The 26,694-nt window shown below is 43.5% G+C and overlaps 1 long non-coding RNA gene across 1 annotated transcript in view; it reads left to right on the plus strand.

The window, feature by feature from the left end:
* Nucleotides 1-266: 266 nt before the first annotated feature.
* LOC134922745 (uncharacterized) overlaps nucleotides 267-26,694 on the plus strand; it is a 91,249-nt gene continuing 64,821 nt past the window's right edge. Inside the window, exon 1 of the long non-coding RNA XR_010177507.1 lies at nucleotides 267-830. This is a non-coding gene — a long non-coding RNA (uncharacterized LOC134922745). The remainder of the gene's footprint in view (nucleotides 831-26,694) is intronic.

Genomic DNA, 26,694 nt, shown 5'->3' on the forward strand with positions numbered 1-26,694 from the left:
CTAGGTTAAGGATGAACTCTTTCTCCTGAGGGCGGGTTTAGAGTTGCAATTTTAATAAATTAGCATACGTTTCCTGTCTCATATAACATGTATTATTTATTGGAATCCTATGCGTGTAGGTTAGTGGAAGTGCACTACAGTCATGGGTAGGCATCATGCACCACAAACTCGACAGAATCAGTGCCTATTAATAAATCGCCATAAGCCAAAAGTAGAACAGGTTTTTGGGACATAAAAGAAGGCGAGCTCAGCGGTGATTGGTAGGCATCCTGAAGACCTGACGTCTAGGCCACGCACAGAGGGCGCTCGTTCCTCACTGTACGCCTAGGGGAAAGTCCCCGGACCTCGGGTAGAGAGTGCCGCGCGCTCCCGCAGCGTGCAATAATCCGGCCCCACCACCCGCATCTCGTCCGCCAAGAAGCTCTCAGAGCCGAGCGGCTCGGGTGAGGGCGGGACTCTTCGTCAGTACCCACAGAAACGCAGGTAGCGCGGCGCCGGCCACGCCAACAGAACGGGGCTCATTCTCAGAATGCTCATTTTATGTAACATTTATTTTCCAGGTTCGGCGGGAGTAAAAGTGGGAAAAAAAAGTATCCAGAATGACAGTTTAAACCCTAATGGGCTGTAACACACACTCCGGTTTTTCCCGGATGGCAAAAGCCGGGTAGTGTGTTTCAGCACTAATAGCTGTGATCTCAGGCTGAGCTCAGGTTGGAGGCCAGGCAGGGGTCAAATTGATGATCACAGTTGTGCAAAGTCCAGGATCTGGTAAACTCCCGGCCACCTCATCGAACGTATGATCCGGTATCAGCAATACACACCCCAGACAGGTATCACATTCAAACGAAAGGACTATTTAAATAATAATAAAACAGAAACAGAGATTTTTTATACACATGCAGGCGGATTGCAGGAGCCGCCCAACCTGGTGGTTTTAATGCTGTTCCTGCAAGCCATCTGTTACATGCTTTATACACGTAAATATAATTTAGTTATTTAATAAAGTAATCGGCAGATTTAGAAACAATAAACTGAGTTATTTGATAGGATGTACTAAAAGGATGATCACAGAAAGGGATGATCGGGATGATTGCCTGTAGTTCCTATTCGCACCTCTAGATGTCACTATATTTTTTAACCTCAACTGAGAATTTACAAACTACAGCAGGCACATAAAGCTTTTAAATGATATATTCATAGTTAAAAAAAAGTAACAGCATTTATATTGTTTCTGCATCGGTTTATATCAACAAAGCCATATAATGAAATAAGGAAACCAGCATCCTAATATCAATATTGAGTCCTGGCACCCTCTACCATTTTCATACCTGGGACAGTTTTCTATGCGTTTCCAGTGGGATGATGGCTATATCTTTTTTATTTACGTGGGATGATCACGTTTTTAGCGCAGATATACATACCCGGGACTGTTATCTATGCGTTTCCAGTGGGATGATGGCTATATCTTTTTTATTTACGTGGGATGATCACGTTTTTAGCGCAGATATACATACCTGGGACAGTTTTCTATGCGTTTCCAGTGGGATGATGGCTATATCTTTTTTATTTACGTGGGATGATCACGTTTTTAGCGCAGATATACATACCTGGGACTGTTTTCTATGCGTTTCCGGTGGGATGATGGCTATATCTTTTGTATTTACGTGGGATGATCACGTTTTTAGCGCAGATATATATACCTGGGACTGTTTTCTATGCGTTTCCAGTGGGATGATGGCTATATCTTTTTTATTTACGTGGGATGATCACGTTTTTAGCGCAGATATACATACCTAGGACTGTTTTCTATGCGTTTCCAGTGGGATGATGGCTATATCTTTTGTATTTACGTGGGATGATCACGTTTTTAGCGCAGATATATATACCTGGGACTGTTTTCTATGCGTTTCCAGTGGGATGATGGCTATATCTTCTTTATTTACGTGGGATGCTCACGTTTTTAGCGCAGATATACATACCTGGGACTGTTTTCTATGCGTTTCCAGTGGGATGATGGCTATATCTTTTGTATTTACGTGGGATGATCACGTTTTTAGCGCAGATATACATACCTAGGACTGTTTTCTATGCGTTTCCAGTGGGATGATGGCTATATCTTTTGTATTTACGTGGGATGATCACGTTTTTAGCGCAGATATACATACCTGGGACTGTTTTCTATGCGTTTCCGGTGGGATGATGGCTATATCTATGGTATTTACGTGGGATGATCACGTTTTTAGCGCAGATATACATACCTGGGACAGTTTTCTATGCGTTTCCAGTGGGATGATGGCTATATCTTTTTTATTTACGTGGGATGATCACGTTTTTAGCGCAGATATACATACCTGGGACTGTTTTCTATGCGTTTCCGGTGGGATGATGGCTATATCTTTTTTATTTACGTGGGATGATCACGTTTTTAGCGCAGATATACATACCTGGGACTGTTTTCTATGCGTTTCCAGTGGGATGATGGCTATATCTTTTGTATTTACGTGGGATGATCACGTTTTTAGCGCAGATATACATACCTGGGACAGTTTTCTATGCGTTTCCAGTGGGATGATGGCTATATCTTTTTTATTTACGTGGGATGATCACGTTTTTAGCGCAGATATACATACCCGGGACTGTTTTCTATGCGTTTCCAGTGGGATGATGGCTATATCTTTTTTATTTACGTGGGATGATCACGTTTTTAGCGCAGATATACATACCTGGGACTGTTTTCTATGCGTTTCCAGTGGGATGATGGCTATATCTTTTTTATTTACGTGGGATGATCACGTTTTTAGCGCAGATATACATACCTGGGACTGTTTTCTATGCGTTTCCAGTGGGATGATGGCTATATCTTTTGTATTTACGTGGGATGATCACGTTTTTAGCGCAGATATATATACCTGGGACTGTTTTCTATGCGTTTCCAGTGGGATGATGGCTATATCTTTTTTATTTACGTGGGATGATCACGTTTTTAGCGCAGATATACATACCTAGGACTGTTTTCTATGCGTTTCCAGTGGGATGATGGCTATATCTTTTGTATTTACGTGGGATGATCACGTTTTTAGCGCAGATATATATACCTGGGACTGTTTTCTATGCGTTTCCAGTGGGATGATGGCTATATCTTCTTTATTTACGTGGGATGCTCACGTTTTTAGCGCAGATATACATACCTGGGACTGTTTTCTATGCGTTTCCAGTGGGATGATGGCTATATCTTTTGTATTTACGTGGGATGATCACGTTTTTAGCGCAGATATATATACCTGGGACTGTTTTCTATGCGTTTCCAGTGGGATGATGGCTATATCTTTTTTATTTACGTGGGATGATCACGTTTTTAGCGCAGATATACATACCTAGGACTGTTTTCTATGCGTTTCCAGTGGGATGATGGCTATATCTTTTGTATTTACGTGGGATGATCACGTTTTTAGCGCAGATATACATACCTGGGACTGTTTTCTATGCGTTTCCGGTGGGATGATGGCTATATCTATGGTATTTACGTGGGATGATCACGTTTTTAGCGCAGCTATACATACCTGGGACAGTTTTCTATGCGTTTCCAGTGTGATGATGGCTATATCTTTTTTATTTACGTGGGATGATCACGTTTTTAGCGCAGATATACATACCTGGGACTGTTTTCTATGCGTTTCCGGTGGGATGATGGCTATATCTTTTGTATTTACGTGGGATGATCACGTTTTTAGCGCAGATATACATACCTGGGACAGTTTTCTATGCGTTTCCAGTGGGATGATGGCTATATCTTTTTTATTTACGTGGGATGATCACGTTTTTAGCGCAGATATACATACCTGGGACTGTTTTCTATGCGTTTCCAGTGGGATGATGGCTATATCTTTTTTATTTACGTGGGATGATCACGTTTTTAGCGCAGATATACATACCTGGGACTGTTTTCTATGCGTTTCCAGTGGGATGATGGCTATATCTTTTTTATTTACGTGGGATGATCACGTTTTTAGCGCAGATATACATACCTGGGACTGTTTTCTATGCGTTTCCAGTGGGATGATGGCTATATCTTTTGTATTTACGTGGGATGATCACGTTTTTAGCGCAGATATACATACCTGGGACTGTTTTCTATGCGTTTCCGGTGGGATGATGGCTATATCTTTTTTATTTACGTGGAATGATCACGTTTTTAGCGCAGATATACCTACCTGGGACTGTTTTCTATGCGTTTCCAGTGGGATGATGGCTATATCTTTTTTATTTACGTGGGATGATCACGTTTTTAGCGCAGATATACATACCTGGGACTGTTTTCTATGCGTTTCCGGTGGGATGATGGCTATATCTATGGTATTTACGTGGGATGATCACGTTTTTAGCGCAGATATACATACCTGGGACAGTTTTCTATGCGTTTCCAGTGGGATGATGGCTATATCTTTTTTATTTACGTGGGATGATCACGTTTTTAGCGCAGATATACATACCTGGGACTGTTTTCTATGCGTTTCCGGTGGGATGATGGCTATATCTTTTTTATTTACGTGGGATGATCACGTTTTTAGCGCAGATATACATACCTGGGACTGTTTTCTATGCGTTTCCGGTGGGATGATGGCTATATCTTTTGTATTTACGTGGGATGATCACGTTTTTAGCGCAGATATACATACCTGGGACAGTTTTCTATGCGTTTCCAGTTGGATGATGGCTATATCTTTTTTATTTACGTGGGATGATCACGTTTTTAGCGCAGATAGACATACCTGGGACTGTTTTCTATGCGTTTCCAGTGGGATGATGGCTATATCTTTTTTATTTACGTGGGATGATCACGTTTTTAGCGCAGATATACATACCTGGGACTGTTTTCTATGCATTTCCGGTGGGATGATGGCTATATCTTTTGTATTTACGTGGGATGATCACGTTTTTAGCGCAGATATACATACCTGGGACAGTTTTCTATGCGTTTCCGGTGGGATGATGGCTATATCTTTTGTATTTACGTGGGATGATCACGTTTTTAGCGCAGATATATATACCTGGGACTGTTTTCTATGCGTTTCCAGTGGGATGATGGCTATATCTTTTTTATTTACGTGGGATGATCACGTTTTTAGCGCAGATATACATACCTGGGACTGTTTTCTATGCGTTTCCAGTGGGATGATGGCTAAATCTTTTGTATTTACGTGGGATGATCACGTTTTTAGCGCAGATATATATACCTGGGACTGTTTTCTATGCGTTTCCAGTGGGATGATGGCTATATCTTTTTTATTTACGTGGGATGATCACGTTTTTAGCACAGATATACATACCTGGGACAGTTTTCTATGCGTTTCCAGTGGGATGATGGCTATATCTTTTGTATTTACATGGGATGATCATGTTTTTAGCGCAGATATACATACCTGGGACTGTTTTCTATGCGTTTCCAGTGGGATGATGGCTATATCTTTTTTATTTACGTGGGATGATCACGTTTTTAGCGCAGATATACATACCTGGGACAGTTTTCTATGCGTTTCCGTTGGAATGATGGCTATATCTTTTTTATTTACGTGGGATGATCACGTTTTTAGCACAGATATACATACCTTGGACTGTTTTTTATGCGTTTCCGTTGGGATGATGGCTATATCTTTTTTATTTACGTGGGATATATATCTGCGCTAAAAACGTGATCATCCCACGTAAATAAAAAAGATATAGCCATCATCCCACTGGAAACGCATAAAAACAGTCCCAGGTATGTATATCTGCGCTAAAAACGTGATCATCCCACGTAAATAAAAAAGATATAGCCATCATCCCACTGGAAACGCATAGAAAACAGTCCCAGGTATGTATATCTGCGCTAAAAACGTGATCATCCCACGTAAATAAAAAAGATATAGCCATCATCCCAACGGAAACGCATAAAAAACAGTCCCAGGTATGTATATCTGCGCTAAAAACGTGATCATCCCACGTAAATAAAAAAGATATAGCCATCATCCCACTGGAAACGCATAGAAAACAGTCCCAGGTACATATATCTGCGCTAAAAACGTGATCATCCCACGTAAATACAAAAGATATAGCCATCATCCCACTGGAAACGCATAGAAAACAGTCCCAGGTACATATATCTGCGCTAAAAACGTGATCATCCCACGTAAATAAAAAAGATATAGCCATCATCCCACTGGAAACGCATAGAAAACAGTCCCAGGTATGTGTATCTGCGCTAAAAACGTGATCATCCCACGTAAATAAAAAAGATATAGCCATCATCCCAACGGAAACGCACAAAAAACAGTCCCAGGTATGTATATCTGCTCTAAAAACGTGATCATCCCACGTAAATAAAAAAGATATAGCCATCATCCCACTGGAAACGCATAAAAACAGTCCCAGGTATGTATATCTGCGCTAAAAACGTGATCATCCCACGTAAATAAAAAAGATATAGCCATCATCCCACTGGAAACGCATAGAAAACAGTCCCAGGTATGTATATCTGCGCTAAAAATGTGATCATCCCACGTAAATAAAAAAGATATACCCATCATCCCACTGGAAACGCATAGAAAACAGTCCCAGGTATGTATATCTGCGCTAAAAACGTGATCATCCCACGTAAATACAAAAGATATAGCCATCATCCCACCGGAAACGCATAGAAAACAGTCCCTGGTATGTATATCTGCGCTAAAAACGTGATCATTCCACGTAAATAAAAAAGATATAGCCATCATCCCACTGGAAACGCATAGAAAACAGTCCCAGGTATGTATATCTGCGCTAAAAACGTGATCATCCCACGTAAATACAAAAGATATAGCCATCATCCCACTGGCAACGCATAGAAAACAGTCCCAGGTATGTATATCTGCGCTAAAAACGTGATCATCCCACGTAAATAAAAAAGATATAGCCATCATCCCAACGGAAACGCATAAAAAACAGTCCCAGGTATGTATATCTGCTCTAAAAACGTGATCATCCCACGTAAATAAAAAAGATATAGCCATCATCCCACTGGAAACGCATAGAAAACAGTCCCAGGTATGTATATCTGCGCTAAAAATGTGATCATCCCACGTAAATAAAAAAGATATAGCCATCATCCCACTGGAAATGCATAGAAAACAGTCCCAGGTATGTATATCTGCGCTAAAAACGTGATCATCCCACGTAAATAAAAAAGATATAGCCATCATCCCACTGGAAACGCATAGAAAACAGTCCCAGGTATGTATATCTGCGCTAAAACGTTATCATCCCACGTAAATAAAAAAGATATAGCCATCATCCCACTGGAAACGCATAGAAAACAGTCCCAGGTATGTATATCTGCGCTAAAAACATGATCATCCCACGTAAATAAAAAAGATATAGCCATCATCCCACTGGAAACGCATAGAAAACAGTCCCAGGTATGTATATCTGCGCTAAAAACGTGATCATCCCACGTAAATAAAAAAGATATAGCCATCATCCCACTGGAAACGAATAGAAAACAGTCCCAGGTATATATATCTGCGCTAAAAACGTGATCATCCCACGTAAATACAAAAGATATAGCCATCATCCCACTGGAAACGCATAGAAAACAGTCCCAGGTATGTGTATCTGCGCTAAAAACGTGATCATCCCACGTAAATAAAAAAGATATAGCCATCATCCCAACGGAAACGCATAGAAAACAGTCCCAGGTATGTATATCTGCCCTAAAAACGTGATCATCCCACGTAAATAAAAAAGATATAGCCATCATCCCACTGGAAACGCATAGAAAACAGTCCCAGGTATATATATCTGCGCTAAAAACGTGATCATCCCACGTAAATACAAAAGATATAGCCATCATCCCACTGGAAACGCATAGAAAACTGTCCCAGGTATGTCTATCTGCGCTAAAAACGTGATCATCCCACGTAAATAAAAAAGATATAGCAATCATCCCACTGGAAACGCATAGAAAACAGTCCCAGGTATGTATATCTGCGCTAAAAACGTGATCATCCCACGTAAATAAAAAAGATATAGCCATCATCCCACTGGAAACGCATAGAAAACAGTCCCAGGTATGTATATCTGCGCTAAAAACGTGATCATCCCACGTAAATAAAAAAGATATAGACATCATCCCACTGGAAACGCATAGAAAACAGTCCCAGGTATGTATATCTGCGCTAAAAACGTGATCATCCCACGTAAATAAAAAAGATATAGCCATCATCCCACTGGAAACGCATAGAAAACAGTCCCAGGTATGTATATCTGCGCTAAAAACGTGATCATCCCACGTAAATACAAAAGATATAGCCATCATCCCACTGGCAACGCATAGAAAACAGTCCCAGGTATGTATATCTGCGCTAAAAACGTGATCATCCCACGTAAATAAAAAAGATATAGCCATCATCCCAACGGAAACGCATAAAAAACAGTCCCAGGTATGTGTATCTGCTCTAAAAACGTGATCATCCCACGTAAATAAAAAAGATATAGCCATCATCCCACTGGAAACGTATTGAAAACAGTCCCAGGTATGTATATCTGCGCTAAAAATGTGATCATCCCACGTAAATAAAAAAGATATAGCCATCATCCCACTGGAAATGCATAGAAAACAGTCCCAGGTATGTATATCTGCGCTAAAACGTTATCATCCCACGTAAATAAAAAAGATATAGCCATCATCCCACTGGAAACGCATAGAAAACAGTCCCAGGTATGTATATCTGCGCTAAAAACGTGATCATCCCACGTAAATAAAAAAGATATAGCCATCATCCCACTGGAAACGCATAGAAAACAGTCCCAGGTATGTATATCTGCGCTAAAAACGTGATCATCCCACGTAAATAAAAAAAGATATAGCCATCATCCCACTGGAAACGAATAGAAAACAGTCCCAGGTATATATATCTGCGCTAAAAACGTGATCATCCCACGTAAATACAAAAGATATAGCCATCATCCCACTGGAAACGCATAGAAAACAGTCCCAGGTATGTGTATCTGCGCTAAAAACGTGATCATCCTGAAGGGTTAACTCTTCTGTGCTTTGTAAATATTACTTTTTATATGATCAATTTCCTTATAATAGTTACAGTGTAAAAGTGAATATTTCTACTTCCCTAATGAAGGGTTAAAACATGCTATATGAACTGTTATGTGTTTGCATAGATACGTACTACCCTGTGTCGGGTACCTTTATCTGCTCATACAATACCAGGCTTGTATGTGTCTGCTTTTCAAGGACAGTCCCATACCAGATCAAACCTGTTATTTCTATTTTTGTGTGGTACCAAATATCCTGTGTTACAGACTTTGTTAAATGTTTTGAGAAACTTGTAGAAAACCCATATATGGACATCCGCCTTATCAATTCTGCCTGGTAACTACTAACGAGCCAATGAGAGTGTAACAAAATGTCAGTTACACCCATATGCATTGTCTTTTATACTTTTGTTAACCTCATAATAAAGCAGTGTGAATCTTTACTGCTTGTGTTGTGCATGTAACTCATAGCATGAAGGTTTACACTCACAGACGTCTAAGAGGCCATCACATCGAGGGTTAAAGAATATAGGGGCAATCCTTTCACATCCCACGTAAATAAAAAAGATATAGCCATCATCCCAACGGAAACGCATAAAAAACAGTCCCAGGTATGTATATCTGCGCTAAAAACGTGATCATCCCACGTAAATAAAAAAGATATAGCCATCACCCCACTGGAAACGCATAGAAAACTGTCCCAGGTATGTCTATCTGCGCTAAAAATGTGATCATCCCACGTAAATAAAAAAGATATAGCCATCATCCCACTGGAAACGCATAGAAAACTGTCCCAGGTATGTATATCTGCGCTAAAAACGCGATCATCCCACGTAAATACAAAAGATATAGCCATCACCCCACTGGAAACGCATAGAAAACAGTCCCAGGTATGTATATCTGCGCTAAAAACATGATCATCCCACGTAAATAAAAAAGATATAGCCATCATCCCACTGGAAACGCATAGATAACAGTCCCGGGTATGTATATCTGCGCTAAAAACGTGATCATCCCACGTAAATAAAAAAGATATAGCCATCATCCCACTGGAAACGCATAGAAAACAGTCCCAGGTATACGGAAATGTGATTATCACGCGGTCATCCAATGTAAATTTTAATCGATTTTTATGCAGTTTATAAAACAGAAATTAAGTGTACTTTAACACCTTATGCAATGGTATGTGTATGTGTACATATATTATACTATATAATAAATGTGGGATAATGTACTTTTTACTGCAAATTTATAAAGATATTATAAGTCATTTTTCGGGCCTGACTTACATAAAATTTGATGTTATATGATGTTTTTTTGTTTGTTAATCTTTAAATTAAGTAAATTCTGACATCTAGTGTCTTGGAGGTGAACTGCATGTAATCATCCCGATCATCCCTTTCTGTGATCATCCTTTTAGTACATCCCGTTATTTGATCTTTTCATAATTATGATCATTGCTACGTGTTCTAAACAAAATGGCAATATCCATACTTGCCTACCCTCCCGGAATGGCGGGAGGCTCCCGAAAATCGGGTGATCCTCCCGGCCCCCCAGAAAGGTGGGCAAGCCTCCCGCTTTCCCCCTCGGCCGCCCGCAGCAGTGAACAAGTAGGCGGGCCGAGGGGGTCCGATGACGCGATTCGCGCTGAATCGCGTCATCGTAGCTCCGCCCCTCGCTATGCAGCGCCTTGTTTCTCGGCACAGCACAGCGGGGGGTGGAGTCACGATGACGCGTCCCTGATGCAACGCCCCTGGACCGCCCATCCTGCTGCCGGCCACGCCCCTGAACCACCCATCCTGCTGCCGGCCACGCCCCCATTCACCTACAACGCTGCCTCCTCCCGGAGGAGGAGGCAGCAAAGTAGGTAAGTATGGCAATATCATGTTTGTATCTCAACACTGTGACAGTGGTTCCCAAACTGGGTGCAGAGGGGCACTTGAAGGGGTGTCACGGGTTGTTGGTCCAAGACCAAATAAAATTATTTATGGTTAATGTAATAGGTGCTACCAGTGCTGGTGGCTGCCAATCATAAAATATGTGGACAGACTAGGGACTAGCTCAACTAGGGATTGGTGTGTTCATCATCGATGGTTACTATCGATAGTGATTTAACAAGTAACCATCAATGGCTGCCAGCTGTGCAGTAGATCAGTGGTTCTCAAACTCGGTCCTCAGGATCCCACACGGTTCACGTTTTCCATGTCACCAGGCAAGTGCACTGTGTATAACCATCTGTCACAGTTTAAAAATCTACAGGTGACCCGCAAAACATGAACCATGTGGGGTCCTGAGGACTGAGTTTGAGAACCTGTGCAGTAGATGAACAACGATGTTTTCCACAACCAATGGTCATCCCTGATCTTTCACTGTCTGGCCCAATGGGCCAATCAGCACATAGGGTGGGGCTTTGTGGGTGTCAAGGGACGGAGCTATGCTCCTTGTCCCGACACCTGGTAAGAAAAAAAAAATTGGAAGGAAACCATCTGGGTCTCCCCCATCAATGGCAAAAGTATGCTACATCGGCCATAAACCATTGATTTTGAATCATCGATGGTCGATGGCCATCCCTAAGCTCAGCGCTGTTCACTAACATATAACTGACCCTAAGGATGACAGGTAGACACAATTTACTTTATAATTTTTTCTCTCTAAATATCTCAATAGGAAAATTTTGTCCTAGAGGTGTAGTGAAAAAATACTGATAGTCATGATTCAAGAATGTTTGGGAACCACTGCCCTAGGATATTGATTCTAGAGAAATTCAAATATGTAGTTTAAAGGTTACAAGGAAAGTTTAGTAAGCAGTGGCTTTTACAAGCCACCAATTTTCAGCATATTTAATGTTATTGCTGTTTTGAATTTTGTTAATCACTTAACTGGCAATTTTTTTTACCCGAAAACAACTCCGAAAATGTTTTTTGTTTTTCTAACAAGTGAATTAGGTGAAGAACATGTATTTTAAGTTCTCCACAAAGATTTTATTAGAATATATATATATATATATATATATAATACAGGATGAACCACGAAAGTGGAACAGATAGCACTCACCAGATTCCAAAAAGAGTTTCAGCAAAAAGAATATTTAATATTAATGGTAATCTCACAATTCAGCACAATAGGTGTACTGGACTCCAGTACACCTATTATGCTGACTTTTTGCTGTGATGCTGATGTATTGACTATGCTGTGAATCCTTGACAAAGGTCCTGGTTTGGACCGAAACGTCGGATGGATATGGACATTACCTCTGAATTGTGAGATTACCATTAATATTAAATATTCTTTTTGCTGAAACTCTTTTTGGAATCTGGTGAGTGCTATCTGTTCCACTTTCGTGGTTCATCCTGTATTGTACTATGGGTCCCACCTTTGAGTGGGTCGGACTCTGATTGGCACCCCAATGGCTGGCAGAGCTGTGTGAGAGTGCAGGGATTATTTGGTCATATATATATATATATATATATATATATATATATATACACACACACAGGTTGAGTATCCCATATCCAAATATTCCGAAATACGAACTATTCTGAAATACGGACTATTTTGAGTGAGAGTGAGATAGTGAAACCTTTGCTTTCTGATTGCTCAATGTATGCAAACTTTGTTTAATACACACAGTTATTAAAAATATTGTATTATGAGACCTTCAGGCTGTGTATATAAGGTGTATATGAAACATAAATGAATTGTGTGCTTAGACTTAGGTCCCATCGCCATGATATCTCATTATGGTATGCAATTATTCCAAAATACGGAAAGATCCGATATCCAAAATACTTCTGGTCTCAAGCATTTTGGATAAGGGATACTCAACCTGTATATATATATATATATATATACATATATATATATATATATATATACAGCAATAGTGAAATTGGCACCTTGGGGCTGTTATAACACTCCTAATTATACAATAGAGTGACACAATGTCCAAATATAATCTTATTTAAAAAGGCAATCAGTAGGTTCCAATATACAAATTTATTAAAATGTATAAAAAAAAAATCTGAAACTGTAATGGTATAAATGTTCGTAAAAGTTTCATCCACCACTAGCATCCAGTTGTGGTCCACATAAGAGCAAGTGTACAGATATTTCTTTCACAAACTCCTCCTTCTAAGATTGTAGACTGTTATCACATCACAACAAGACTGATAACCCAACACGTTTCGTCTCTCACAGAGACTTCATCAGAGGTATAATAAGATTTTACTCACCGGTAAATCTATTTCTCGTAGTCCGTAGTGGATGCTGGGGACTCCGTAAGGACCATGGGGAATAGCGGCTCCGCAGGAGACTGGGCACAGCTAAGAAAGAATTAGGACTACCTGGTGTGCACTGGCTCCTCCCACTATGACCCTCCTCCAGACTTCAGTAACAATACTGTGCCCGGAAGAGCTGACACAATAAGGAAAGGATTTTGAATCCCGGGTAAGACTCATACCAGCCACACCAATCACACCGTATAACTCGTGATATTATACCCAGTTAACAGTATGAACATAACAGAGCCTCAATGGCTCAACAATAACCCTTTTAGTTAACAATAACTATATACAAGTATTGCAGACAGTCCGCACTTGGGACGGGCGCCCAGCATCCACTACGGACTACGAGAAATAGATTTACCGGTGAGTAAAATCTTATTTTCTCTAACGTCCTAGTGGATGCTGGGGACTCCGTAAGGACCATGGGGATTATACCAAAGCTCCCAAACGGGCGGGAGAGTGCGGATGACTCTGCAGCACCGAATGAGAGAACTCAAGGTCCTCCTCAGCCAGGGTATCAAATTTGTAGAATTTTGCAAACGTGTTTGCCCCTGACCAAGTAGCAGCTCGGCAAAGTTGTAAAGCCGAGACCCCTCGGGCAGCCGCCCAAGAAGAGCCCACTTTCCTCGTGGAATGGGCTTTTACAGATTTAGGCTGCGGCAGGCCAGCCACAGAATGCGCAAGCTGAATTGTGCTACAAATCCAGCGAGCAATAGTCTGCTTTTGAAGCAGGAGCACCCATCTTGTTTGGTGCATACAGGATAAATAGCGAGTCAGTCTTCCTGACTCCAGCCGTCCTGGAAACATAAATATTCAAGGCCCTGACTACGTCCAGTAACTTGGAGTCCTCCAAGTCCCTAGTAGCCGCAGGCACCACGATAGGTTGGTTCAAGTGAAAAGCTGATACCACCTTAGGAAGAAACTGGGGACTAGTCCTCAATTCTGCCCTATCCATATGGAAAATCAAATAGGGGCTTTTGCATGACAAAGCCGCCCATTCTGCCACCCGCCTTGCCGAAGCCAAGGCCAAAAGCATGACCACTTTCCACGTGAGATATTTTAAATCCACGGTTTTGAGTGGCTCAAACCAATGTGACTTTAGGAAACCCAACACCACGTTGAGGTCCCACGGTGCCACTGGAGGCACAAAAGGAGGCTGAATATGCAGCACTCCCTTGACAAATGTCTGAATTTCAGGCAGTGAAGCCAGTTCCATTTTGGAAGAAAATCGATAGAGCCGAAATCTGGACCTTAATGGAACCCAATTGAAGGCCCATAGTCACCTCTAACTGTAGGAAGTGCAGAAATCGACCTAGCTGAAATTTCTCCTTTGGGGCCTTCCTGGCCTCACAGTACGCAACATATTTCCGCCCTATGTGGTGATAATGGTTAGCGTTCACTTCTTTCCTAGCTTTAAATAGCGTAGGGATAACTTCCTCCGGAATTCCCTTTTCCTTCAGGATCCGGCGTTCAACCGCCATGCCGTCAACGCAGCCGCGGTACGTCTTGAAACAGACAGGCCCCCTGCTGCAGCAGGTCCTGTCTGAGCGGCAGAGGCCATAGGTCCTCTGAGATCATTTCTTGGAGTTCTGGTTACCAAGCTCTTCTTGGCCAACCCGGAACAATGAGTATAGTTCTTACTCCTCTCCTTCTTATTATTCTCATTACCCTGGGTAAGAGAGGCAGAGAAGGGAACACATACACCGACTGGTACACCCACGGTGTTACCAGAGCGTCCACAGCTATCGCCTGAGGGTCCTTGACCTGGCGCAATATCTTTGTAACTTTTAGTTGAGGCGGGACGCCATCATGTCCACCTGTGGCCTTTCCCAACGGTGTACAATCATTTGGAAGACTTCTGGATGAAGTCCCCACTCTCCCGGGTGGAGGTCGTGTCTTCTGAGAAGGTCTGCTTCTCAGTTGTCCACTCTGGGAATGAACACTGCAGACAGTGCTAACACATGATTTTCCGCCCATCGGAGAATCCTTGTGGCTTCTGCCATCGCCATCCTGCTTCTTGTGCCGCCCTGTTGTGTACATGAGCGACCGCCGTGATGTTGTCTGACTGGATCAGCACCGGCCGGTGTTGAAGCAGGGGTCTAGCCTGACTTAGGGCATTGTAAATGGCCCTTAGTTCCAGAATATTTATGTGTAGGGAAGTCTCCTGACTTTTCCATAGCCTTGGAAGTTTCTTCCCTGTGTGACTGCCCCCCAGCCTCGAAGGCTGGCATCCGTGGTCACCAGGACCCAGTCCTGTATGCCGAATCTGCGGCCCCCTAGAAGATGAGCACTCTGCAGCCACCACAACAACGACACCCTGGCCCTTGGAGACAGGGTTATCCGCCGATGCATCTGAAGATGCGACCCGGACCACATGTCCAACAGATCCCACTGGAAAATCCTTGAATGGGACCTGGCGAATGGAATTTCTTCGTAAGAAGCTACCATCCTTCCCAGGGCTCGCGTGCATTGATGCACCGACACCTGTATACGTATTAGGAGGTCTCTGTCTAGAGACGACAACTCCTTGGACTTCTCCTCCGGGAGACACCCTTTTTATCCTGTTCTGTGTCCAGAACCATATTCAGGAACAGTAGACGCATCGTAGGAACCAGCTGCGACTTTGGAATATTCAGAATTCAGCCGTGCTGTTGTAGCACTTCCCGAGATAGTGCTACTCCGCCGAACAACTGCTCCCTGGACCTCGCCTTTATAAGGAGATCGTCCAAGTACGGGATAATTATTTCGGCCATTACCTTGGTAAATACCTCGGTGCCGGGGACAGACCAACGGCAACGTCTGGAATTGGTAATGACAATCCTGTACCACAATTTTGAGGTACTCCTGGTGAAAAGGGTAAATAGGGACATGCAGGTAAGCATCCTTGATGTCCAGTGATACCATCCAGGCTTGCAATAATCGCCCTGAGCGATTCCATTTCGAACTTGAACATTCGTATATAAGTGTTCAAGGCTTTCAATTTTAGAATGGGTCTCACCGAACCGTCTGGTTTCGGTACCACAACATTTTGGAATAGTAACCCCGGCCTTGTTGAAGGAGGGGTACCTAGATTTCACCTGCTGGAAGTGCAGCTTGTGAATTGCCGCGAGTACTACCTTTCTCCGAGGGCAGCAGGCAAGGCTGAGGTGAGGTAACGGCGAGGGGGAGTCGCCTCGAACTCCAGCCTGTATCCCTGTGATACTATTTGCAGAACCTAGGGATCCACCTGTGGGCAAACCCACTGGTCCCTGAAGTTCCCGAGACGCGCCCCTACCGCACCTGTCTCCACCTGTGGAGCCTCAACGTCAAGCGGTGGACTCAGAGGAAGCGGGGGAAGATTTTTGATCCTGGGAACTGGCTGCTGGTGCAGCTTTTTCCTTCTTCCCTTGTCTCTGTGCAGAAAGGAAGCGCCTTTGACCCGCTTGCTTTTCTGAAGCCGAAAGGACTGTACCTGATAATACGGTGCTTTCTTAGGCTGTGAGGAAACCTGAGGTAAAAAAAATTTTCTTCCCAGCTGTTGCTGTGGATACGAGGTCCCAGAGACCATCCCCAACAATTCCTCACACTTATAAGGCAGAATCTCCATGTGCCTTTTATAGGCAGCATCACCTGTCCACTGCCGGGTTTCTAATACCCTCCTGGCAGAATGGACATTGCATTAATTCTGGATGCCAGCCGGCAAATATCCCTCTGTGCATCCTTTATATATAAGACAACGTCTTTAATATGCTCTATGTTAGCAAACTATTTTCCCTGTCCTAGAGTATTAATATTATCTGACAGGGTATCAGACCACGCTGCAGCAGCACTATTTATGCTGAGGCGATTGCAGGTCTCAGTATATAACCTGAGTGTGTATATACAGACTTCAGGATAGTCTCCTGCTTTTTATCTGCAGGCTCCTTCAAGGTGGCCGTATCCTAAGACGGCAGTGCCACCTTTTTTGACAAACGTGTGAGCGCCTTATCCACCCTAAGGGATATCTCCCAACGTGACCTATCCTCTGGCGGGAAAGGGCACGCCATCAGTAACTTTTTAGAAATTACCAGTTTCTTATTGGGGGAACCCACGCTACTTTACACACTTCATTCATTCATCTGATGGGGGAACAAAATACTGGCTGCTTTTTCTCCCCAAAAATAAAACCCCTTTTATGTGGTACTTGGGTTCATGTCAGAAATGCGTAACACATTTTTTATTGCCGAGATCATGTAACGGATGTTCCTAGTGGATTGTGTATATGTCTCAATCTCGTCGACACTGGAGTCAGACTCCGTGTCGACATCTGTGTCTGCCATCTGAGGTAACGGGCGCTTTTTTGAGCCCCTGATGGCCTTTGAGACGCCTGGGCAGGCGCGGGCTGAGAAGCCGGCTGTCCCACAGCTGTTTTACGTCATCCAGCCTTGTAAGGAGTTGACATTGTCGTTTAATACCTTCCACCTATCCATCCACTCTGTTGTCGGCCCCACAGGGGACGACATCCCATTTATCGGCCTCTGCTCCACCTCCACGTAACCTTCCTCATCCCACATGTCGACACAGCCGTACCGACACACAGCACACACACAGGGAATGCTCTGACTGAGGACAGGACCCCACAAAGTCCTTTGGGGAGACAGAGAGAGAGTATGCCAGCACACACCAGAGCGCTATATAATGCAGGGATTAACACTATAACTGAGTGATTTTTCCCCCAATAGCTGCTTGTATAACAATATTGCACCTACATTTTGTGCCCCCCCTCTCTTTTTAACCCTTTGAGCCTGAAAACTACAGGGGAGAGCCTGGGGAGCTGTCTTCCAGGTGCACTGTGAAGAGAAAATGGTGCCAGTGTGCTGAGGGAGATAGCTCCGCCCCTTTTTCGCGGACTTTTCTCCCGCTGGATTCTGGCAGGGGTATTTATCACATATATAGCCTCTGGGGCTATATATTGTGATATATTTGCCAGCCAAGGTGTATTTATTGCTTCTCAGGGCGCCCCCCCCCCCCAGCGCCCTGCACCCTCAGTGACCGGAGTGTGAAGTGTGTATGAGGAGCAATGGCGCACAGCTGCAGTGCTGTGCGCTACCTTGGTGAAGACTGATGTCTTCTGCCGCCAATTTTCCGGATTTCTTCTTGCTTCTGGCTCTGTAAGGGGGCCGGCGGCGCGGCTCCGGGACCGAACACCAATGGCCGGTTCCATGCGGTCGATCCCTCTGGAGCTAATGGTGTCCAGTAGCCTAAGAAGCCCAAGCTACCACCAGTTAGGTAGGTTCGCTTCTTCTCCCCTTAGTCCCTCGCTGCAGTGAGTCTGTTGCCAGCAGATCTCACTGTAAAATAAAAAACCTAACATATACTTTCTTTCTAGGAGCTCAGGAGAGCCCCTAGTGTGCATCCAGCTCGGCCGGGCACAGGATTCTAACTGAAGTCTGGAGGAGGGTCATAGTGGGAAGAGCCAGTGCACACCAGGTAGTCCTAATTCTTTCTTAGCTGTGCCCAGTCTCCTGCGGAGCCGCTATTCCCCATGGTCCTTACGGAGTCCCCAGCATCCACTAGGACGTTAGAGAAAACTCATTTGAGTAGTTAACATAAAAAATCAGTAGATACGATTGCTCTGGGACACTTACATCGGTTAAAAATGAATCACACAATATGAACTCATAGCTGAAAATGCCTGGCCAGTCATGGAAGATAAGCGTGTGATATTTATGGAATCAGAATCAACAGATGATTATTCTAATTTCCAACCACAAATATCCTGTGCTGTGTGTCCTAGTATCACAAGACACGTTGTTGTGTTTCCAGGGCTAAAACACACAATAACTAACATAATGTTTTTTATATTCATCTTTAAATGTTGGTAAATGGAAACAACACCGATTTAGATTGATTTTCATCTATTTAAAAACAATAGAAATAGATGAAAATCGTCCTTTTAAATATATCCATAGGCGTCGGAACGGGGAGGGGGGGGCAAGGGGGCAGCATGCACCCCCCAAACGAGATGGAGGCGCGGGTTAGGGGAGCAATTACCCCTGGATCCTCGCGGGCAACTCCTCCTGTAAAATCAATGTGCTGCTGCTGCCTGCTATGCCGCATGAGGCGGCTCTTCACTGATGCATTACTAGGAGGGAGGCGTGGCCATGCTGAGCCTGCTGGGACATCGCCGCCACCTCTTAGTAATGCATCAGTGAAGAGACGGGTAGGAGGACACGGGGCTTAGCAGGCAGCAGCAGCACATTGATTGTACAGCAGGAGTCGCCTTGAGGTAAGCGCCGCCCACCCGCACTGGGGGAGGTGGGGAGGTTTGGGGGGAGCGCCAAAATGTCATTTTTACTACAACCCCTCCAACCTCAAAACATTCCAGTGCCCCTGAATATATCCCTTGCTGTCTGTACTGTAATTAGTGGTATCCCTGGTGGTATCATGAGCAAAGTAATTTTCTTCTGGATGAGTATTACATCACCAAAGATGGTGCAGGTTCCAAAACTATTTAAAAGATGCGTACACACTAGACAATATCTTGTCTGATGAGCCCGATTCGGATACATCGTTCACGATATCGTCCAATGTGTATGCACTATGTAGCTGACGATGCGCTCTTCTGCCCATCGTCCGTGCATGCATGTTCGACAGGCGATATCGTCAGCAAGGGCCAAGCTGCCCCCACCATTTGTAGTTGGCGGCATTGGCAAGTGTGTATGCACTTGCCAATGCCTGCCCAACTGCCGGGTCCTGTCGCTGACAGCATTGCTGGGTACACACCTTGTCTAGTGTGTACCCTGCATTACAGTCAAATCATTTTTATTGCATGTTTCCAAAATTACAAACAAAACAAAATACGAAAACAGTGTAGTCTCCTTGCAAATATATACTAATAAAAATATTAAATTCCTTTAAAATACAATTACAAATTATACTTATGAACATAATACAGTGGAAGTAGTATAACAGCTCTAATGTGACAGGAAATTAGAGATAAAAAGATTGAAAACCCCCCCCCCACCAATTTTTTTTTAAAGATTAACATTCACTTGTCCAGAATGTAATATAATTAATGGAAATTGCAATTTGGATACGTAGACATCTGAGGGCCTAATTCAGACCCGATTGCTGCAATGGCAGCGATCGCAGTCTGAAGCTCTTTGGGGAGTGCGTCCCCTAGTGAAGCACAGTGAGATGCGAAAGGGTAGGGCCTGACATGCGGGGCGGACTAGCCCTGTGCTGGGCGTCCCCCCGCATGTCTGAGTAACTGATCGTAGATGTGCTAAATTACCACATCTACGATCAGCTCTGAATCACGCCCTGAGTGCCTAGTGGTAGGGCTAGAAGCTACGCCAGAAGGTGCTGTCTCGTATTCTTGGCAGTTTTTGACTGTAAACACAGACCAATGGCGTGATGTAATGGAGTCCAAGATCGCCTGATGTGCGGGATGCCGGCCAATCTCAGATGTTTTTTTTTCTAAGGGGCAATCACTTAAAAGGCAAAACCATGCCTTGTTAAGTGGTTGCCCCTTTAAAAAAAAATTCACCAGCAGGCATCCTGCACCTCCGGTGAGCTCGGACTCCATTACAGCCCACCGTAAGTGTAGCCTCCTCTGGATGAAATAGAGAAAACCTTCACTAATGGACATTTACAATTCAAACCAGTTGTAGAATTAGGGCTATGGGCCTGATTCTGAGGTGCTGGCAGTGGAGAGAACAGATGTAAGGAGTGGGTGACATTTGCGCACAACATCGCTATTGCTTGAGATGGCTTTTGTGATGCATGGGTGGTAGGATTGACACTGGAAGGTGATCTAAATTCTTTGCAAAATAGGAGATGTCATGGTCATGTAATGGGTGTTTTTCAGCATGTATCTCATTTTTTCAGCATGCATCTCATTTGCAGCACCACAGCCATAGGTAGACTCTGTGCCATGGGGGGCTGCTCGAGGAGTCGATGTTATGATTGATGGTGCATCAATGGTAGAGAGATCGGATCCACAAGTGCACTTAAGCAGCGCTCAGATAAAAAAAAGTGGGCGTGGAGGGGAGGGCCAGACAGTTTTGTTGTTTCTAATGTGCTGCCTGTGTTTTCCCTGTCACTCTTCCATGTTCCATTGTTTAATGACGATTGATCTATTTTAATGTACTGTACTACTTCTTGACACCGTTTTATGTATCTTTTTGTTGGTACTCCAAGAAAAGTGGGGAATTGCAGGGTTTGCTCAATCCATGGAATAGGGCAGGCCTGGCCAAACAGTGGCTCTCCAGCTGTTGTAAAACTACAAGTCCCATCACACCTTGCTACAGTTTTGTTATTAGGGAATGCTAAAAGTGTGACAGGACATGCTGGGATGTGTAGTTCCACAACATCTGGAGAGCCACAGGTTCGCCAGGCCTGGCATAGGAGAATGCTTACACTGGCATTTGCATATTCCCACACTTGAGAGTCCATGAGAAATTGCATCTGCACAGGAACTGTGTGCACCTCTGAATCAGGCCCTATTTCACCTTCAGCAACCTTCAAATCTCATTCATTAGACTCTGTAAAACATACAGTATTATTGAATTTTCTGAAACTTTGTAAATAAAGTAGAAACACAGGATTAAACCCAAAATATGACCCCATCCCTTATCCAAAACAGATCATTGTCCCATTCCATAATGGAAGGTTTTCTGAACCCTCATATCACGAGTGTGCTGAAGTTGAAGACATAAAAAATGCTGTTTTAGAACATGGAATTCCAACTGTTATTTTGTAATAAATTCTAATAAATCTTGGACATAAATCTGACCCATATGGGCAACACCATAATGAGACCAGAATTCGCTATTTCTAAAGTGTAAAAGTTTCTTCATATTTGCACTGTTCTAATTAGGTTCATTCTGTTCAACACCTGTACCACTTAAAAATGGGCCTGATGCAGTGTCGTACTACACAAACCCAATGGTTTACGTTCAGAATCGATGGTGAGAGATCTGCACATATACAGGTCTGCGAGATCGCTTGCAGTGCTCCTAAGCCTGACTTGACATGCTGCAGCCTTTTGGGGGTGGCAATGGGGAAATTGTTTCAAACTTGTTTTGTAGTTGTGCCTAGGCTTGTTTCTGTGTATTCCGATGCAGATTTCTTAGCCCCCGGCAGTCAAGGTCCATTACCCATTCTGAGTAAGCTTAGACTTTCTCAGATGGCCAATGACTGCAGCCATCACAACCAATGGTTGTGATGGTGATCTGATGCTGCATCTTCGGACGCAAGAGTCGGATCTGCGATGCTGGCAGAAGGCATCAATTTTTCATCAGATGCCTCCTGCGGCATTAGCGCAGTTTTCATCGCAGCTGTTTATTTGGAAATGCATATAGCATCCACCTCTGAATCAGGCACAATGTAAGCACCATACCTCAAATATGGAGAGCATGAACAAGAAGGACCATAGTTCAGCTTGCTATCTAAACATAGTAAGTAGTAGAGTATTACTGAGTCCTACCCATTACAATACACTTTTATGTAATAGCCAGAGCCACCAATCTAGTTGTAAAGTTATGTCAACTGTGAAGGCCAAATAAAAAAAGAGTTAACCCTCTAGGGCACAAGTCCTGTGTAAGACTTCCAATGTGATTCTCGCTTGTTTATCTGTCCATATTAAAGAAGAGATATGTTGGTCAATTTGAAAATGTGCCCTAGCATATACAGTAGATAGGTGCATGTTGTAGTGCATATACAAATCATGCTTAACCACTTGCCTGGCTACGTCATGTGATGCGACCGGAGCAAAGAGTACATTACCTGGCCAGATCGCATCATACTGCACTGCCCCACTGTGTGCTCCGGCTTTAGATTAGGAGATCTGTTCTGCTCAAGTGCAGAACGGATCTCCTCTGGCTCTCCGACCCACTGCAGTAACGTGGAGGTCTATGACCTCCGACATCACTTCCGGAATCATACCCCAGAATGACAGTGCGGGGGAGGGAACTTAGTTCCGCTGCAGCATGTGTGTGGGGGACCCACTAGGGGGATTTATAACTTGTGGGGGTGGGGGAGGGGTAAAATAAAGATCAATTATGCTGGAGGGGGGGTGAGATAAAATACAAAAAAATACATTGGTCACAGGTTAGGGGGAGGAAAGAGCAACAAAAGAGTTGGTAAATAAAACATGGACATTTTTCTACTACTAGGAAGGTGTGGGGGGGTTACTGTTATTAGGATTTAAGACCACTGGGGTGGGTCTATTGCCAATGGGGATGGGAAGTTATTTTATAATAGGGGTCTGTCTATGGAAATGGGGAGGTGAAAAAAACACCCCCTTGAATTATATAATTTTTAAATAAAATATTAAATATATTATTAAAAATACCTTTTAAACTTTATTAAGTAATAAAAAAAACCCCGACAATTTCTGAGTGGTTTTGTGGTTAAAAAATTGTCAGTTAAGTGGTAAAATACATGTCTTCTGTAAATTCTACCTATTGTATGATTTAACATTTCAGAACTCAATTAAAGAGACAATGGTGGTCATTCCGAGTTGTTCGCTAGCTGTTTTCGGTCGCAGCGCAGCGTTTAGTCAAAAAAGCGGAATTTCTGCGCATGCATAAGTGTCGCAATGCGCACGCGCGACGTACTTTCACAACAGCCGAAGTAGTTTCACACAAGGTCTAGCGGAGCTTTTCAGTCGCACTGCTGGCCGCAGAGTGATTGACATGAAGTGGGCGTTTCTGGGTGGTAACTGACCGTTTTCTGAGAGTGTGTGGAAAAACGCAGGCGTGTCAGATACAAACGTAGGTGTGCCTGGGGAAACGCAGGTGTGGCTGGCCGAACGCAGGGCGTGTTCGTGACGTCAAAACAGGAACTAAATAGTCTGAAGTGATCGCAAGCGCTGAGTGGGTCTGGAGCTGCTCAGAAACTGCACAATCTTTTTTTGTTGCTGCGCTGCGATCCTTTCGTTTGCACTTCTGCTAAGCTAAAGTACACTCCCAGAGGGCGGCGGCTTAGCATTAGCACGGCTGCTAAAAGAAGCTAGCGAGCGAACAACTCGGAATGAGGGCCAATATTTCCACAGTATCAGAGTTCCAAATACAGAAGTATTTCATTGTTGTGTAACACACTATGGAGAATAAATATGTGCAATATTTGTGGACAATTTCTACAAATAGGGAAAACAGTTTATTTAGACCAACTGATTGTATGGCCTGAGTAAAATCTGAATATCTCATTCACCTGGACCAGGCCATACTTGCCTACCTGACCCTCTCCATGAGGGAGAAAATGCTCTGTTCCTGGACTTTCCTGGTAGTGTATGATTGCCATCACCTGTGGTGAAACACCTTTCTTATCAATTAACCTGTTCAACACAGGTGATGGCAATCATACAGTACCATGAAAATCCAGGAACAGAGCATTTTCTCCCTCATGGAGAGGGTCAGGTAGGCAAGTATGGACCAGGTTTTAGAAAGAGTGATTTGCATCAGCCAAAATAACATGTCATCTGCATGTAGAGCAGTCTTCACAGTTTTTCCACATATAAATGAGTCTCCTATATCCAAAATGGTTGGAATCAGCAGTATTTTGGATATCAGATTTTTCCATATTTTGGAAGACTTGCATACCATAATGCAGTGGTTTCCAAACTTTTCTGAATCACGGTGCCTAGAGTATCAATTTTTTTCAAGGCACACCTAGGCCAAAAGTTTCTTATTGAGAAACTTTTAAATAAATATTAAGTTACGTAAATTGTGTTTATATGCTATCCTTGGGTTTAATTGTGTGGTGAGGGGCAAGATTTGCTTGTTTGTCCACATATTTTATGATTAGCAGCAACCAGCACTTGTTTTGCCTATTACATTGACCATAAATAATTTTAATTGGTCCTGGACCACCAACCCAAGGCACCCCTACAAGTGTACCGAGGCACCCCAGGGTGCCACGGCACACAATTTGAGAACCACTGCCATAATGAGTTATTTTGTGATGGGACCCAGTTATAAACACAGAACGCACTAATGTTTCATATACACCTTATGCACATTCGGGGAGTTTCCTACTAGCCCCGATCTGTTTTTGGACGATAAAATTCTGCCTGATATTGCAATGTATGAGGCACGCGAAGCATAATACCTAATAACTGGCGGCATAAGAGGGGAAAAGGATGCTGGCATTGGGGCTAATTGGATAGCCCCCAGTGAAACAATTACCTGTGGTCATTGTTGGATACCCCCATATGGCTGTTTATACTGATTCAGCAGGAGGAAAAGTAATTTTATCTAGTAACAAAAAAATTAGACCTGTACCAAAATGTTGTAAAACCATGGAAAAGTTTTGCTGCATGTTACTGATACTACCAATTCATCAGCAATACGTTTCAATTGCACATAAAACCACATTGATTAGTGCTGATAATTTAAAAAATTATAGGGGTCGATTCAATTCGGCAACTTATGAATAGCGCCGGGAATTAGCTCCCGACGCTATTCAATTCAGCTGCTAGTTACCCGCAATTGTCGGGAATTCTTCTCTCATCCCCGGGGGATGAGAGAAGAAACCCGACAAAAGTGCTGTCTCGCGGCCGGCGCAAGGCTGATTCTGTCGAGTATCAGCCTCGCGCCGGGGAGTTAAGTCGGAGAATGCCCGTTCTCCCGACAATTCAACCTGCTTAGTCGGCGAGAACGGGCCATCGCCGACTTAACTGGAGCTGAATTGAATAGCGGCGGGAGCTAATTCCCGGCGCTATTCATAAGTTGCCGAATTGAATCGACCCCATATTATTTAAACAAAGATCAAATACTTTTGCTAATACCTCAGCATGCATTGCCTATAGCAGGGCTGGCCAAACCGGTCCTCGAGATCTACCAACAGTTCACATTTTCCAGACCACCTAGCTGGTGCACAGGTGTAGTCATTACTAATTAAGATGAGCTGCATTCATTCCTAACTGACAATTCTACAGATCTCCAGGAGGTCTGGAAAACACGAACTGTTGGTAGATCTCGAGGACCGGTTTGGCCAGCCCTGGCCTATAGAGTTGTTGATCTGTGCAAGTCTGGGTAGGAGAGAGGAGTAAAGATGCCTGCACTGGGCTCTGTATACACTTGGTGTGGGATGATAGATAGACAGTGTTTAGTTGGACAGTCAATAGATAGACACCACATGTTAGACAGATATTAGGTCGACAGGGTCAATAGGTCGACATGAAAAAGGTAGACAGTACAAAAGGTCGACAGGGTCAACAATGCATTTTTGGGGTTTGTGTGGATAGTTTTGTCATCTGGGACCCCCAATTGTAGAAAGGCAACCCCTCGCGGGGCTTCCTTTGCTCGCCACGCTTCGGGCTCGGTTTAAAACCAACTCTGTGCCGACATGGATAGACAAGGTATGAAATAGTCCATAAAAA

The sequence above is a fragment of the Pseudophryne corroboree genome, chromosome 1 (assembly GCF_028390025.1).
Source record: "Pseudophryne corroboree isolate aPseCor3 chromosome 1, aPseCor3.hap2, whole genome shotgun sequence".
Classification (NCBI taxonomy): domain Eukaryota; kingdom Metazoa; phylum Chordata; class Amphibia; order Anura; family Myobatrachidae; genus Pseudophryne; species Pseudophryne corroboree.